Consider the following 13,975-nt stretch of genomic DNA (forward strand, 5'->3'; position numbering starts at 1 on the left):
GCACACGTGTGCCCACTGGGTACCACACGCACCGTGCAGGAGACAGCGCTAAAGTTTAGCGCTGTCCCCTGCATCTGGTGCTGAAGCCGCGATTCATATCTTCCCTGCAGCAGCGTTTGCTGTAGAGAAGATATGAATAATCGTGATTAAAATAAAGATCCATGACCCCAAACCCCCACCCACCCCCTGTGCGCCCCCCCCCCCCCCCCTGCTGTTATTAAAATACTCACCCGGCTCCCTCGCTCGCTGGCGCTGCTTCCTGTCCTGGCCGCACCTTCTACTGTATGAGCGGTCACGTGGGGCCACTCATTTACAGTAATGAATATGCGGCTACACCCCTATGGGAGGTGAAGCCGCATATTCATGATTGTAATGGGCGGCCCCACGTGACCGCTAATACAGTAGAAGGTGCGGCCAGGACAGGAAGCAGCGCCAGCCAGCGAGGGAGCCGGTGAGTATTTTAATAACAGCGGGGGGGCGCACAGGGGTGTGTCAGTGGCTCTGGTACGTGAGGAAACTGTCACCTCACGTACCGGAGCCACTGACGTGTGAAACCGGCCTAATATGGTATGCACCTGCAGCGCCCCAGAGTCCTGGTTGTTGCAGTAATGTTATTCTTCCACCAGGGGGAGTGATGTTACGTCTGAAGGCAATGAAGATCTTCTGTCCAGGTATCACAACCACATAACACACTTCACACTCCAGTCCGCCAGGGGGAGCTAAGCTTCTATCTATTAGGGCAGTCCTCACATATAGGTAAAACTGGTAGTCTGGACAGCGAGTTAGTCAGAACCCGACAGAGTTTGGCAGAAGCTGGTTGGAGTGGGTTCCAGCCAGATCCAGATTACGGTCTATGGAGGACGAGGGTACACGGAGCTGCGCCTGCCCCACGTGCGGCAGCATCCAAAGCGAGAGACATTGAAAGGAATTGTGTTGCAGTGAGTGAGAAATGAAGTCATAGCAAAAGGAGAGGAAAACCAGAAGGAGTTCTGCCCTGTAAAAGGCTGACTCCTTCTGAGGCGCAAAGATTCCGGTAGCCAGAACACCGAGGGAGTAAGGATCTCTATGCTTTACTTCAGAGACTGGCAGGACAGTTAATTCCACGTTGGCTGCCGGACCATATACCCAGCAGGCACGGTGGCAACTTGTGGAGGCCAGGGCGTCTCTATAAAAAGCCTCAGGCCACCAGTCATACGGGTTTTGTCCTATCCCAACCATCAGGGGAACAGAGAGGAAGAGACATTACATTTACAATAGTTGTGAGGGCCTCACCGAGTTGCTCAGCAGGGAGGTACTACAACACCCAGGCGCTAGAGGAAGGCTATTGAATTCCACCTGGATAAGGGGACTCTGAATTTGCCTTCAGACCGGCCGGACTCTGCCTACCCTGTGGTCCGTACCCTGGACTGTGGATGTTGAAGCCTTCAGTAAAGGTTAAGAGACTGCAACCTTGTGTCCTCGTTTTTCACTGCACCTTACATCATCCACCATCTACACCTGTGGGAAGCCCTGGGGAAACACTTTACCTGTGGGAAGGTATACCATCTGGCTGCCATAACATCACCCCAGTGGACCCCTAAGCAGCGTCGGTCACCCTGACCGAATACCACAGGTGGCGTTACGAACATTATTCTTATAAACACTCTTGCCTTTTATTGGGCGCCCCTCAAAGGGACACGGGCCGGGTCGGGCCACCGTGACATTCCCCAAACAGAAGGAGCCGGTACCGAGTATCCCATTGCCCTGACGTGGGGGCGCTGCACACCTATTCTCACTATGGATGTGCAAGTCAGTCTTTTTTTATTAGAATTGTAAAAATTGGCCTGGTCATTAACGTGCAAACCACCCTTGGGGGTAAAGGGGTTAACTATTAACATCCAACCTGCAAACCCTTCCTGGCCCCACACACGGCTCCGCTCTGTACACATCGTACACATACAGCTCCACTCCGTACTCCTCGTACACATACAGCTCCACTCCGTACTCCTCGTACACATACAGCTCCACTCCGTACTCCTCGTACACATACAGCTCTGCTCCAAACACCTCGTACACACACGGCTCCACTCCGTACTCCTCGTAAACATACAGCTCTGCTCCAAACACCTCGTACACACACGGCTCCGCTCCGTACACCTCATACACATACAGCTCCACTCCAAACACGTCGCACACACACGGCTCTGCTCCATACACCTCATACACACACGGCTCCGCTCCGTACACCTCATACACATACAGCTCCGCTCCGTACACCTCGTACACACACGGCTCTGCTACATCCACTGTGTAAACCCCTCCTGACCCCACACAGAAACGTCCCCTCATCCAGCACCATGAAACCAGCACAGCAGAGTCCTACATACACTGAGGCCCCTGATCATGTGACCCCTGACTCCTCCCCTCCTGTGACCTCATCACAGGTCTTGTGCGCACAGAACAGCCATATATGTGGTGTGTGCGGCTCTGCAGGTGGAGGTAGGTGCTGGAGATTCCCCATTACTGGGAGGGGGCAGGGGACATTAACCTCCTCAGTGCTGGGCCTGTGATAAATCTCTGTATGTGACTATAATGGGACTGTGTGTTATACCGGGGGCAGGACGGGGCCATGACTGGATGTAGTGATCATGTGACGCCGGTAACAGCTCCGGAGATTTCTTACATGGGATCTTTATGATGTTACATCGTCATCTTCTCCCCATTCAGGTCCCTACAATATCGGATCCTCTCAGTGGAGATCTTCTATATAAGAGAATTCTCCTGAGTGACCCTACAAGGATGGATAGGGACAGGGACAAGATGGCGGAGAGGATATTACACCTCACCCTAGAGATCCTCTTCCGGCTTACTGGAGAGGTGAGAGATTCTGATGACGTCACATTACATCATTCTTATCTATGGGAATAACAGATGGACAGAACTGGAGAGGTGAGGACTCTGGAAATGTCTGTAGTGAGATTTATTAATGTGTCTCTCCATAACCAGGATTACACAGTAGTGAAGAAGACCTCTAGTGATCGCTGTCAGGCCCCTGTGTCTGAGGGATGGGGAAGTCCCCTGAGCCCAATCACGAGGCCTCCACCTCACCCCCCGATACATGAGGACATCAATGACCAGAAGATCCTAGAACTCACCTACAAGATGATTGAGCTGCTGACTGGAGAGGTGACACTGCTGGGAATGCTGGGACATTATACAGTAACGCTATGGAGGGATCGGGGGGATGATGGTATCATTGTATGTGTTAGGTTCCTATAAGGTGTCAGGATGTCACCATCTATTTCTCCATGGAGGAGTGGGAGTATTTAGAAGGACACAAAGATCTGTACAAGGACGTCATGATGAAGGTTCCCCAGCCCCTCACATCACCAGGTAATAGACAGGACTAAATACACACGGCCTATAATTATCTGTAAAGAATGAATTCAGTCCCTGTATGTGTTTCTTCCAGTTCTATCCAGTGAGAGGACAACACCAGAGAGATGTCCCCGTCCTCTTCTTCCACAAGACTGTAAACAAGAAGATCTCGATGTTCCTCAGGATCATCAGGTAGATGGAGAGAAGGTGTCATGAAATCTCCCCTATGATGTGTAGAAAGCTGTGAAGGTCTTGTGATCAGTCTTGTTTTATCTCCCAGTATTATACACTAATGGTCGATTTATTCGAGACACCGACACTTTTCTAATATAAACTTTCGTGAATGGAAATGTGACCAGTGACTTCAGAGTGTGGCAGGAAATCCAGTGACCACTCTTTTGTGGATATTTGCAATGTGAATTTACATTATAACGGGAACATAAAGTGAAGTGATCGACTTTGACCATTTATTACATACAGTGGTGGTGAGATTATACTGAGAATGTTGTGATTGAGGAAAACATCCAACAAAAACAGATCCTATGGATACAAGGAACTCAATAATTAAAGAAGTCAGAGGCGTTTATCAAAAGTTGATCTAAGAACAGGCGGAGCACAGTCATGTCCTGCAGCTGAATACAACGCATCTACAACTAGGGTGTACAAATAAACAGCTCTTCAGCACAGGAGCTTACCTACGGTTTGTGGCCATTTGGTCAACTAAGTTCATCTTTTTCTGGCAGAAGGACACTTGCGGCAGGACATTGCTTGATGAAACATTGGTCATATAGTCATGGATTGCTTCCAGGAACAGGACAATACATTTTTTCTTCATTACCCGGCCCTTACGGTGTTCAGATCTTAACCCTATAGAACATCTACTTTACAAGTAAGAAGGAGTTTTTCAGAGCAAGTCAGCACCTCCATCTACATTGTGGCAGCTGTAAAAAACCTATCCTGTCTTCATTGAATACTGTTAATGTAGAAGGAATAACACTCAGTGGAATTGACAATATAACAATTTGCTGAGGTTCTGAAGACAAAAGGAGGTCCAACGGGGTGTCTCTAATAATGTGACCATTCAGTATATGTTTTATACTTGGAAATGACAGAATAAAGCTGACCATAGACTATAGATGTTGTCTGGACCTTCTCACAATTTTCTGGTTATGGAGACTGCTGGATACAATTATTGGTTGACAGGTTGGATTTATACAGGAGACCTGCAGCTATTTCATCTTTTCTATTGTTCTAATCATTTCACACAACTTTTCTATTTGTCTGTGACTTTTACATTATTGGTTTCAGGGTAAAGATCTGCCCCATATTAATACTACAGAGACATATGTGAGGGGTGATGAGCGGTGTAATGAGGAGATTCCTACAGATAACCGCACAGGTGAGTAGTGACCACTATTTGTTGAGAAGTCACTGATTCATATAAGTCACTGGATTGTAGAAATAAGTGTTGATCTTTTTTAGGGTCTGTAACACAGAATATTGATGTGTGATTGGACTGGTAGAAAAATTTGATGACACTGTTAAAATGACTATATGGTTTTTTTTTTCTACACAAAAAAAGAGAAGAGGAGCTCAGGTGATTGCAGGTTTAGGTCCCCTTAAGTGTTAAAAATGAAAAAAGTAAAAACCAATAAAATTGTACCAATAAAAAAATATTGTCTCACCAAGCAAAAAACAATCCCTCATACAACTCCAATGACGAGAAAAAACATTGAGTCTAAATAAATGGCAACAGATACCAATTTTTTTACAAACTGACAAGTTTTGCATCTCGGTAATTGTTCTGACCTGGAAAATGATGTTACCGGATAATTTTTACAGCATAAATCTCTCAGGTACTTGGTAACATGCAGCAACCCGTGCACCGTCGGGCAACCGTTTGGCTCTACAGTACCCACAGTCCTCGCTGAGCCCTGGTGTGCCTAATTCAAATTGGTGTCTGTTAAGTGTCCGTGACGTCCGCACAGGTTCCCGGATACCTTTTATATCCTCAGAGGCGTCCTCTCCGGAGGTGTATCACAGGCCTCCTCACTCTGGCTCACACTCGCCAGCACTGCCGCCCGTGCACAAACACACACACAGGCACCATCTTGGGTGTTCAGACACCCCCCCTTGAGTGGAGTATGTATGTAGGTGACTGGACCCACCCATCTCTCCATCTCTTTGTGCACTAATATACCAAACAACCACCTCCTTCATGGATTGGTAGGTTGAATGATTGTTTCATCGGTATTGCTGCACCTGTGTTGCCGCCATCTTTAATCAGGTCCACTGCACACTGCATTTGTTTGGAGGCCTGCCTGGGCAGGTAAGCATCTCTGCCTTTTTTTCTGGTGTTTTTTGACCCACCCATCTCTCCAAGTAACCTAGAAACCTTCCCAATGTATAGTAATCCCTCAACAGTAGATCTCTTGAGAAACAAGCTCAGGCTTCCATCACAGGGCCATCTACCTCTACGATACATACCGCCCAACAACCACAAGACCAGTCGCCATACCACAACCCAAACAGCAATGTGAAATTTTTTTTTACTGCTTTCCATTTTGTTGTATGTTAAAATAAATATTCAAAACACATGCTATCACATGGAAAAATAAAAAAAATAGTTATGGCTCTTGGACAAAGGACAAGAAAGAAAATGTAAAAACAGATTGAAATTGAAAATTCAAAAAAGAAAATTGACACCAAGGAATTAAATAAACATTTATTAAGCAACTTTTTTTTCTAACCTCACAATATAAAAACCCTCAACACATAGTGGATGAGAACAATAAAGATTGATGGGCGTAAATGGGGGTTGTCATGGTTTGAGGAAACAAAATTACTATTAATGGGGTTTTCCCACGAACAAAGTAAATTTTAATTAATAGCTCTTGCAATAATAATAATTTTCACAATTGGATGTGCTAAATAAATGTTCCTGTGCTGAGATAATCTTATAAATGTGCACCTGCTGTGTACTGTATAATGGCTGTGTCTGAGTGTACAGGGACATGGTCTGATCATACCACAGCTCCTGGGCAGGGGAGGACGCAAAAGAGAGTATACAGACATTACAACATAGGATCGCAAATTATTCTCTTTGTGAGGCAAAGCAATTCACTGCCTGTTTTGTTATGTTTGCTAATGACAGGTGTTATGAAGGCAATCCAGAAACACAGTGTGCTTAGCGATCAGAGCGCACACAGTGATCTGACAAATACCCAAAAATACAAGAACGAGCTCTGAGACGTGGAAACTCTGTAGACTGCAAACCTGATCCTATCCTAAACACAACTAAAAGCGGCTGTGGATTGCGCCTAACAACTACCTAGGCAACTCAGCACAGCCTAAGAAACTAGCTAGCCTGAAGATAGAAAAATAGGCCTGACTTGCCCCAGAGAAATTCCCCAAAGGAAAAGGCAGCCCCCCACATATAATGACTGTGAGTAAGATGAAAAGACAAAACGTAGGGATGAAATAGATTCAGCAAAGTGGGGCCCGATATTCTAGGACAGAGCGAGGACAGTAAAGCGAACTTTGCAGTCTACAAAAAACCCTAAAGCAAAACCACGCAAAGGGGGCAAAAAAACCCCACCGTACCGAACTAACGGCACGGCGGTACACCCTTTGCGTCTCAGAGCTTCCAGCAAAACAAAAGACAAGCTGGACAGAAAAAAAGCAACAAAAAAGCAAAAAGCACTTAGCTATACAGAGCAGCAGGTCACAGGAACAATCAGGAGAAGCTCAGATCCAACACTGAAACATTGACAAGGAGCAAGGATAGCAGCATCAGGCGGAGTTAAGTAATGAAGCAGTTAACGAGCTCACCAGAACACCTGAGGGAGGAAGCTCAGAAGCTGCAGTACCACTTGTGACCACAGGAGTGAATTCAGCCACAGAATTCACAACAGTACCCCCCCCTTGAGGAGGGGTCACCGAACCCTCACCAGAGCCCCCAGGCCGACCAGGATGAGCCGCATGAAAGGCACGAACAAGATCGGAAGCATGAACATCAGAGGCAAAAACCCAGGAATTATCTTCCTGAGCATAACCCTTCCATTTAACCAGATACTGGAGTTTCCGTCTAGAAACACGAGAATCCAAAATCTTCTCCACAATATACTCCAATTCCCCCTCCACCAAAACCGGGGCAGGAGGCTCAACAGATGGAACCATAGGTGCCACGTATCTCCGCAACAACGACCTATGGAATACATTATGTATGGAAAAGGAGTCTGGGAGGGTCAAACGAAAAGACACAGGATTGAGAACCTCAGAAATCCTATACGGACCAATAAAACGAGGTTTAAATTTAGGAGAGGAAACCTTCATAGGAATATGACGAGAAGATAACCAAACCAGATCCCCAACACGAAGTCGGGGACCCACACGGCGTCTGCGATTAGCGAAAAGTTGAGCTTTCTCCTGGGACAAGATCAAATTGTCCACTACCTGAGTCCAGATCTGCTGCAACCTATCCACCACAGAATCCACACCAGGACAGTCCGAAGACTCAACCTGTCCTGAAGAGAAACGAGGATGGAACCCAGAATTGCAAAAAAATGGAGAAACCAAGGTAGCCGAGCTGGCCCGATTATTAAGGGCGAACTCAGCCAACGGCAAAAAGGACACCCAATCATCCTGGTCTGCAGAAACAAAACATCTCAGATATGTTTCCAAGGTCTGATTGGTTCGTTCGGTCTGGCCATTAGTCTGAGGATGGAAAGCCGAGGAAAAGGATAGGTCAATGCCCATCCTACCACAAAAGGCTCGCCAAAACCTTGAAACAAACTGGGAACCTCTGTCAGAAACAATATTCTCAGGAATGCCATGCAACCGAACCACATGCTGAAAGAACAAAGGTACCAAATCAGAGGAGGAAGGCAATTTAGCCAAGGGCACCAGATGGACCATTTTAGAAAAGCGATCACAGACCACCCAAATGACTGACATCTTTTGAGAAACGGGAAGGTCAGAAATGAAATCCATCGAAATATGTGTCCAAGGCCTCTTTGGGACCGGCAAGGGCAAAAGCAACCCACTGGCACGAGAACAGCAGGGCTTAGCCCTAGCACAAATCCCACAGGACTGCACAAAAGTACGTACATCCCGTGACAGAGATGGCCACCAGAAGGATCTAGCCACTAACTCTCTGGTACCAAAGATTCCAGGATGACCAGCCAACACCGAACAATGAAGTTCAGAGATAAGTTTATTAGTCCACCTATCAGGGACGAACAGTTTCTCTGCTGGACAACGATCAGGTTTATTCGCCTGAAATTTTTGCAGCACTCGCCGCAAATCAGGGGAGATGGCAGACACAATGACTCCTTCCTTGAGGATACCCGCTGGCTCAGATAAACCCGGAGAGTCGGGCACAAAACTTCTAGACAGAGCATCCGCCTTCACATTTTTAGAGCCCGGAAGGTACGAAATCACAAAGTCGAAGCGGGCAAAAAATAACGACCAACGGGCCTGTCTAGGATTCAAGCGCTTGGCAGACTCGAGATAAGTCAAGTTCTTATGATCAGTCAATACCACCACGCGATGCTTAGCTCCTTCAAGCCAATGACGCCACTCCTCGAATGCCCACTTCATGGCCAGCAACTCTCGATTGCCCACATCATAATTACGCTCAGCGGGCGAAAACTTCCTGGAAAAGAAAGCACATGGTTTCATCACTGAGCAATCAGAACCTCTCTGTGACAAAACCGCCCCTGCTCCAATCTCAGAAGCATCAACCTCGACCTGGAACGGAAGAGAAACATCTGGCTGACACAACACAGGGGCAGAACAAAAACGACGCTTCAACTCCTGAAAAGCTTCCACAGCAGCAGAAGACCAATTAACCAAATCAGCACCCTTCTTGGTCAAATCGGTCAATGGTTTGGCAATGCTAGAAAAATTACAGATGAAGCGACGATAAAAATTAGCAAAGCCCAGGAACTTTTGCAGACTTTTCAGAGATGTCGGCTGAATCCAATCCTGGATGGCTTGGACCTTAACTGGATCCATCTCGATAGTAGAAGGGGTAAAGATGAACCCCAAAAATTAAACTTTCTGCACACCGAAGAGACACTTTGATCCCTTCACAAACAAAGAGTTAGCACGCAGGACCTGAAAAACCATTCTGACCTGCTTCACATGAGACTCCCAATCATCTGAGAAGATCAAAATGTCATCCAAGTAAACAATCAGGAATTTATCCAGATACTCACGGAAAATGTCATGCATAAAAGACTGAAACACAGATGGAGCATTGGCAAGTCCGAACGGCATCACTAGATACTCAAAATGACCCTCGGGCGTATTGAATGCAGTTTTCCATTCATCTCCTTGCCTGATTCTCACCAGATTATACGCACCACGAAGATCTATCTTAGTGAACCAACTAGCCCCCTTAATCCGAGCAAACAAGTCAGATAACAATGGCAAGGGATACTGAAATTTAACAGTGATCTTATTAAGAAGGCGGTAATCAATACACGGTCTCAGCGAACCATCCTTCTTGGCTACAAAGAAGAACCCTGCTCCCAGTGGTGATGACGATGGGCGAATATGTCCCTTCTCCAGGGATTCCTTCACATAACTGCGCATAGCGGCGTGTTCGGGCACGGATAAATTAAATAATCGACCTTTAGGGAATTTACTACCAGGAATCAAATTGATAGCACAATCACAATCCCTATGCGGAGGTAGAGCATCGGACTTGGGCTCTTCAAATACATCCTGATAATCAGACAAGAACTCTGGGACCTCAGAAGGGGTGGATGACGAAATCGACAAAAATGGAACATCACCATGTACCCCCTGACAACCCCAGTTGGATACCGACATGGAATTCCAATCCAATACTGGATTATGGGTTTGTAGCCATGGCAACCCCAACACGACCACATCATGCAGATTATGCAACACCAGAAAGCGAATAACTTCCTGATGTGCAGGAGCCATGCACATGGTCAGCTGGGCCCAGTATTGAGGTTTATTCTTGGCCAAAGGTGTAGCATCAATTCCTCTCAATGGAATAGGACACCGCAAAGGCTCCAAGAAAAACCCACAACGTTTAGCATAATCCAAATCCATCAGATTCAGGGCAGCGCCCGAATCCACAAACGCCATGACAGAAAACGACGACAAAGAGCATATCAAGGTAATCGACAGAAGGAATTTGGACTGTACAGTACCAATGACGGCAGACCTAGCGGACCGCTTAGTGCGCTTAGGACAATCAGAAATAGCATGAGTGGAATCACCACAGTAGAAACACAGACCATTCAGACGTCTGTATTCCTGCCGTTCAACTCTAGTCATAGTCCTATCGCACTGCATAGGCTCAGGTTTAACCTCAGGCAGTACCGCCAAATGGTGCACAGATTTACGCTCGCGCAAGCGTCGACCGATCTGAATGGCCAAAGACAAAGACTCATTCAAACCAGCAGGCATAGGAAATCCCACCATGACATCCTTAAGAGCCTCAGAGAGACCCTTTCTGAACAAAGCTGCCAGCGCAGATTCATTCCACTGAGTGAGTACTGACCATTTCCTAAATTTCTGACAATATACTTCTATATCATCCTGACCCTGGCACAAAGCCAGCAAATTTTTCTCAGCCTGATCCACTGAATTAGGCTCATCGTACAGCAATCCGAGCGCCAGGAAAAACTCATCGACACTACTCAATGCAGGGTCTCCTGGCGCAAGAGAAAATGCCCAGTCTTGAGGGTCGCCGCGCAAAAAAGAAATAATAATCAAAACCTGTTGAATAGGATTACCAGAAGAATGAGGTTTCAAGGCCAGAAATAGCTTACAATTATTTTTGAAACTTAGAAACTTAGTTCTATCTCCAAAAAACAAATCAGGAATAGGAATTCTTGGTTCTAACATAGATTTCTGATCAATAGTATCTTGAATTTTTTGTACATTTATAACGAGATTATCCATTGAAGAGCACAGACCCTGAATATCCATGTCCACACCTGTGTCCAGAATCACCCAAATGTCTAGGGGAAAAAAAAAAGTGAACACAGAGCAGAAAAAAAAAAAAAAAATGATGTCAGAACTTTTTCTTTCCCTCTATTGAGAATCATTAGTTTGGCTCCTTGTACTGTTATGTTTGCTAATGACAGGTGTTATGAAGGCAATCCAGAAACACAGTGTGCTTAGCGATCAGAGCGCACACAGTGATCTGACAAATACCCAAAAATACAAGAACGAGCTCTGAGACGTGGAAACTCTGTAGACTGCAAACCTGATCCTATCCTAAACACAACTAAAAGCGGCTGTGGATTGCGCCTAACAACTACCTAGGCAACTCGGCACAGCCTAAGAAACTAGCTAGCCTGAAGATAGAAAAATAGGCCTGACTTGCCCCAGAGAAATTCCCCAAAGGAAAAGGCAGCCCCCCACATATAATGACTGTGAGTAAGATGAAAAGACAAAACGTAGGGATGAAATAGATTCAGCAAAGTGGGGCCCGATATTCTAGGACAGAGCGAGGACAGTAAAGCGAACTTTGCAGTCTACAAAAAACCCTAAAGCAAAACCACGCAAAGGGGGCAAAAAAAACCCACCGTGCCGAACTAACGGCACGGCGGTACACCCTTTGCGTCTCAGAGCTTCCAGCAAAACAAAAGACAAGCTGGACAGAAAAAAAGCAACAAAAAAGCAAAAAGCACTTAGCTATACAGAGCAGCAGGTCACAGGAACAATCAGGAGAAGCTCAGATCCAACACTGAAACATTGACAAGGAGCAAGGATAGCAGCATCAGGCGGAGTTAAGTAATGAAGCAGTTAACGAGCTCACCAGAACACCTGAGGGAGGAAGCTCAGAAGCTGCAGTACCACTTGTGACCACAGGAGTGAATTCAGCCACAGAATTCACAACACTGTTTTAAGCATGGAAATTGTCTCTTCAGAGAGGAAGAGGACTTGAACTCTATAGCCCCACCTATAGGAAGTAGCAATCCTACAAGTCACTGTTGACCCTTTAACGAGCCTTGAAATATTACTTAGGATAAAAGCTAAATCAGAATTTCAATTTGTAGACACAGTGTTTTGGGGTACTGCCCCTCATTAGTGCAAAGTATGAGATCTGATTTTTTTTAAACAATGTTTTACCTTTTTGTGTTTGTCCTCCGTGTGTCATCTCTTTTGTTTTCTCTCGTGGCCAGGTGATGTGGTATGTGCAGACCTTCTTCCTGCATGGTCAGACACAGCCATTACAAAATAACCTTTTTCTGAGTTAGACCGGGGTCACACTTGCAAGTGCAGTGCCACCAGCACGCGGGTGCATGTATTTCTATGCAGCTGAACGCTCCGGTCCGAACAGCTTGCGGAGGTGTCGGGTATTGATGCGAGAGACTCCCCGAGATTCTCACATGACACTCGCAAGTGTGACCCTGGCCTTATAGTTAGTATCCCCCCCCCAAAAAAAAGAGATACATAATAATGTTAAAAACTGCAAAATCATGTACTAACCCCTTCATGACCTTGGAATATTCCGTTTTCGTTTTTCACTCCCCTCCTTCCCAGAGCCATAACTTTTATTTTTCCATCAATTTGGCCATGTGAGGGCTTATTTTTTGCGAGACGAGTTGTACTTTTGAATGACACCTTTTGGTTTTACCATGTCGTGTACTAGAAAAAGGGAAAAAAAATTCCAAGTGCGGTGAAATTGCAAAAAAAGTGCAATCCCACACTTGTTTTTTGTTTGGCTTTTTTGCTAGGTTCACTAAATGCTGAAACTAATCTGCCATCATGATTCTCCATGTCATTACGAGTTCATAGACACCAAACATGTCTAGGTTCTTTTTTATCTAAGTGGTGAAACAAATTTCAAACTTTGCTAAAAAAAAAAAAAAAAAATTGCGCCATTTTCCAATACACGTAGCGTCTCCATTTTCCATGATCTGGGATCAGGTGAGGGCTTATTTTTTTGCGTGCTGAGCTGACGTTTTTAATGACACCATTTTGGTGCAGATACAATCTTTTTATCGCCCGTTATTGCATTTTAATGCAATGTCGCAGCGACCAAAGAAAGGTAATTTTGACGTTTCAATTTTTTTTCTCGCTACACCATTTAGTGATCAGGTTAATCCTTTTTGTTTTATTGACCGGGCGATTCTGAACACGGCGATACCAAATATGTGTATATTTGATTTTATTTTTATTGGTTTATTTTGAAGGGGGTGATCTAAACTTTTATATTTTTTTTAATTTATGTCATATTTTTTTAAACATTTTTTTTTAACTTTTGCTATGCTTCAATAGCCTCCATGGTAGGCTAGAAGCTGGCATAGCCTGTTCGGCTCTGCTACATAGCAGCGATCATCAGATCGCTCCTATGTACCTTAATTACAGGCTTGCTATGAGCGCCAACCACAGGGTGGCGCTCACAGCAAACTGGCATCAGTAACCATAGAGGTCTCAAGGACCTCTATGGTTACTATCCTGACCCATCACTGACCCCTGATCATGTGATGGGGGTCGGCAATGCACGCATTTCTGGCCGCGCGGCCGGAAGTGGTAGTTAAATGCCGCTGTCAGCGTTTGACGGCATTTAACTAGTTAATAGCGGCAGGTGGATTGCGATTCCACTCGCCGCTATTGCGCG

General features: G+C 45.6%; 1 pseudogene; it reads left to right on the forward strand.

The window, feature by feature from the left end:
* Positions 1-2,416: 2,416 nt before the first annotated feature.
* The window catches only part of LOC138664089 (zinc finger protein 585A-like), an 80,499-nt pseudogene continuing 68,940 nt past the window's right edge, over positions 2,417-13,975 (forward strand).

Source organism: Ranitomeya imitator, chromosome 2, assembly GCF_032444005.1.
Source record: "Ranitomeya imitator isolate aRanImi1 chromosome 2, aRanImi1.pri, whole genome shotgun sequence".
Lineage (NCBI taxonomy): Eukaryota > Metazoa > Chordata > Amphibia > Anura > Dendrobatidae > Ranitomeya > Ranitomeya imitator.